Genomic DNA, 4,639 nt, shown 5'->3' on the forward strand with positions numbered 1-4,639 from the left:
GAACAGATTGGAAACTTTACTTCGAGAGTGTTGAGAAAACTCAATGCATCTCCACGAAGTGAATGACAACGACTGGGCGAAGCTATAGAGCTTAAGGTCCATAATGTCAACGTTGAAGTCGCCGACTGGTATAAAGGACGGATAGATGAACGCATGGGCGGATGGACAGATAGGTGAACAGACAACAGAAAAATGGATGTATGGATGAATGAATGAACAGATGCATGGGCGGATGGACGGCGTGGGTGGTCATGTATCGTGCTGTCGTGTAGTAGATTACACGCATAATCGTTTGCTTACACATATGTTTTTTTTTCGTTTTTTGTTGTGCAGGTGCTCAGTTTGGGATTGTGTTTTGTGGGGCGTGATGAATGCCAACTATGCCAGCCTTCAAGAGCTTCGCGCTTAAAAGCTGGCTTTGGCAGCGTTGACCCAACGAACGCGTAGAATAAATATTGTTGTACCAGGAGGAATCGGATCCCACATTCCGCGGGGCAATCAAGCATTCAACCACAGAGCCACGCTAGGTCTCGGAAGTGGTTTTCAAGCAGACCATTATGTTTGTGAAACGTTAATAGTGATTGCAGGGCTGGTTATCCAACCTTATAAAAAGAACGTACGTACTTCTATCATACCGTCATCGCGTCGAGGTAACGGCACAAGCGCCATCCACGGAAGCTCATTTGTCTAGCAGTCTCCAGGGCCACAATTCTCGCTGGCACAAGCGTACATATTTACCACTTCTCTTCATTGCTGGCGACTTCAATGTGGATGTTCTAAACACAGCCAGATCAGATGCACATAATACATGAAACACGTTTTCTATGTAGACACAGCCTTCCAAGATCTCGTGCCCACGACGAGGAACGGAGGTGTCATAGATAACTTCTTCATAACAATTTCGAGCAGCTAAACCAATACTTCAGTGTACATTAGCCCCTCATCACTGAATTAACGGATGACTATAAGAACAACTATACTTCAGCTGATGATGCTGACACTTCACAATGATTTGGCTTAAGTTAGGAAGGCGTCAACAACCCGCTCGACGCGTATTCATCACTCATCGACACATCGACGTCACAGATACGTCACAGATGTACGTATATTCACTATGTGTGCAAACGTAACCACGATCACGGGCTAACGAAACATTTCCGTGCGCCACAGTTCAAGCTGGTAGTGCATTTAGTGTTTGTAGCTAACATCCTTCTATGCGCATGCTTCGCATAACGTCGACTCCCAACGTACGTGCGATCTGCCAATTTTTTTTTTGTGGTACGATAAAAGCCGGCTATAAAAACATTCTAAAATACCCGTGATGAAAGCCTTTTTACCTTCTTTATCAATAACTTGAAACGGAGTGTCTGACAATGCGTAATGTGCGATATGGTCAGCCTTCATATTGTGTAAATCAAAGGCTTCGACATGGTACAATTGAAAGTTCTTGTAGTTTGTATTGGTTAAAGGCATGCTGAATTGCAGGCCTGCGAACACATGCAATTATACCGAACAACTTTCGAGTCCGTCTTTACGGTTTTACATAACTGACACTCGTAATCATACAAGGCCATTCGCACTCGAAAAGAATGATAATTATGTGGCATTGTTTCGAGCAAGTTTCAATCGCATATACAAAAGGATACGCACGCCAAGCCAAACAGATTGTTACGTTCACATTATCTTTGATTCGACGTAATATGGATCGCATCATCTAGAACGGGAAAGAGGGCGGGGCGGGAAATTACAGGGACATTACTCAATGGCGTCGATTTTGGCTATCGTTTGAACGTAAAACACTAGCATCGTCGACTTGTTCATTCATTAGCAGATCGAATGCGCATGTTCACCCTACACAAAATTTTTCTTACGACTCACTGCCAGCGAGAAAGAGAAGGCAGGAAAAACAGCCAGATTCCATCCCCTTCATTCTACCAGACGGGGAAGAGTGGACGGGGGGTAGGAAGAAAGGTCCGGAGAAGCTAAGAATAATGGCTCTAACGCACGATACAGTGTCCTGAAGAAACGCTTCCTTGTCATTTTGGTTTCGCAGTTATAGCCCTATTAAGTTGCAGTTCTTGATTACTCTAACAGCGTGGTGCCACACCCTATAGCATCCCTTTACTTCGTTCAAAACACCGTCTTTCCGAACAAACGTAACACTTCTTAATGACGTAACGCGTCTTTAAGACTCGAAGTAGGGCGAAACACGCGAAGGAGTCAAGGTCACACTAATGCCAGCTATCCTGTACCGTTACAGTCTTGTGCTCGCAAAATCGAAAACTACAGCCTGGACTTCCTCTGCTGGTCGATTGTTTGAGAACACTCAAGTATTTCTAAAACGAAAGCCTTAGAAGCTTCATCAGATGCGAAAAGTCATCGTGGGTGGTGTCGGCGCCAACATGAAAACTGCAAAAACTTAATCAGGAATGATCTCACCATATCAAGGTTTAAAAACGGTGCGCCGTACTAAGTGAGGACTTGTCGAGATTTGTGACTTCTTCAGGATATAACTACGACATTCTATAACGTGACGTCACATAATGACTACATCTCGTACCATCGTCGCTTGGTCAAAGGCGGGCCGATCTCGGATGAACTGTTATATTACGTGGGGTGCTGAACGCTTCCATGCGGCGTCCACGATCCCGGAGGCGAAGCAAGACTACTCAGGATGCAGAAAGCTTTCAGGGCGGATCGGGGGGTTAATACTATAATGACTAAGTATAAAACGAAGACGCTGGCTTTCACTTAAGAGTCCTCTTGGGCAATTCTATAAGGGATAATGTGACTTAATATGAAGTTGCAATATTTAGCCAACACATGGTAACACGTCTCAGCCTTATCGACACAATAGGCGTCACACGAAGTCAATTAACACTCATTACTGTAGCTTTAACTAACGACCCCTGTTAGTGATCATTCACTCAACACTAGCTAAAACTAGCCGACCTTAGTCACAGTTTCACCAACTTTACCATACGCTATAGACGTCACATAGCGAAGGTTAGCCGACACTGTCATATATATAGTGCGGTTAGTAGTGCCCGAAAATTTGGACGTAGGGTGGATGCCCGCTGCGAGAAAAACGTGACCTAAGTAGTTTAAATGGGGTCAGATATCAAGTCACACGATCATGATGATCAGCACGTATGTAATTTCTTTATTGGCGGGAAAGATAAATTAATCGACATCTGTTTATTTTTATGGCGAATACGTTGATGGAATTGGGGTGCCGCTGCAGAGATTTTACGACTTACCAGACAGCGAACGGTTTGGGCCTGTGAAGAAGTATTGGGGCAAATCCTGTATACCATGAGAGCGATCGCTGTAAAAAAAAGGCCTGCCGGAAACTACCCAAAAAACAAGCTATCTGAACTAAAGTCACTCATCCCTAGAGCTCTATAGAGAGGCAATGAGCACAAGTGCAATAAACCGATAAGCGAAGAGCCATCGCACGCTTCAGCCCTAACCAGCTGATGTAATGGCCTTCTTCTTTGTACGGTCAACAGAACTTCACCGTTATTTATGTGCTCTACGTGGAATAAAGGAACGTTATACACCGATAGTGAAGCAAACTAATCATCTTAGATTCAATTCTGCATACCATGTTTTTCAAGCTTAAGCGTGCTTTAACAACTCTAGATAAATTGCTCTGAGCATGTCAGAAAATTAAAAATGGCTGCTCACTGGCTCTTAAATACACATAACTCTGATAACGGCTGCATAACGCCGTATTTCACAGCCGATAACAATTCTGTTTTTTTTTTATTCTTTGCTCTAAAATGTCTGTGATCCAGCGTATCGTAAAGGTTTATGGACGTTATGTGCCCACATTTTTTGGAGTCATTAATCACCGTGAACTGAACTGGGCAAACACAAATCTTCCAAGCACGTATTATTTGAATTGTTACTATTATTTAAAGCAGATTCCCACTTATAGCTTTGGGTACAGTAGGAAATCATTTTGCATGGTCGCTTGTAACTTTATAGCATTGTCCTGCACGGTTAGTTGACCGGGGCTGAGGAATCTATTTGTATTTATTGTTTTTTTAGCATGGCCAAGCACCAGCTTTAATTTCCTGTCCCTGCTTTGATTATGAAAGTTCTTAACACTTTAAGGCCCTATATCGTCTCGTGACTTCAACTAACGATCCTAATCAAAATGCTTGAATTAGTTTTTACTCCTTTTTTGAGACACACCAAACTAAATTAGGATATAATACTTCGGACACGTCAATTCATGACTCTGCCTTTTTTTTTCATGCACTTGTGGAGCAAGCGAGAAATAAAGACTCCGTGCGATACGTTCGTCGGGCGCTTTCCTTATTCTACATGGACTTCACCACTCCCATTAGGAGCACCATGCCGGCGTAATCGTTTTCCCGTCTGTAAGGACTTTTGCTGCTTGAGGGGTCCAAGCCTGCTCGAAGACACGTCAGTGGCGCAATTTTCGTAGAGAGTCGGTATGCGTTCCACGCCGCATTGAGCAATTGCTGAATGTAAGGGCAGAGTCATAAGTCATGCTGTTGATGTACAAGTGCTCTTTCGTACCAGACAATCACGTCATTGCAATTTTTTTTCATCGCGTACGGACACTGCCAGGTTTTATAGTTGTGGTGTTGCACATGGAATTCTG

This window comes from Rhipicephalus microplus, chromosome 2, assembly GCF_043290135.1.
Source record: "Rhipicephalus microplus isolate Deutch F79 chromosome 2, USDA_Rmic, whole genome shotgun sequence".
In the NCBI taxonomy this organism is placed as follows: Eukaryota; Metazoa; Arthropoda; class Arachnida; order Ixodida; family Ixodidae; genus Rhipicephalus; species Rhipicephalus microplus.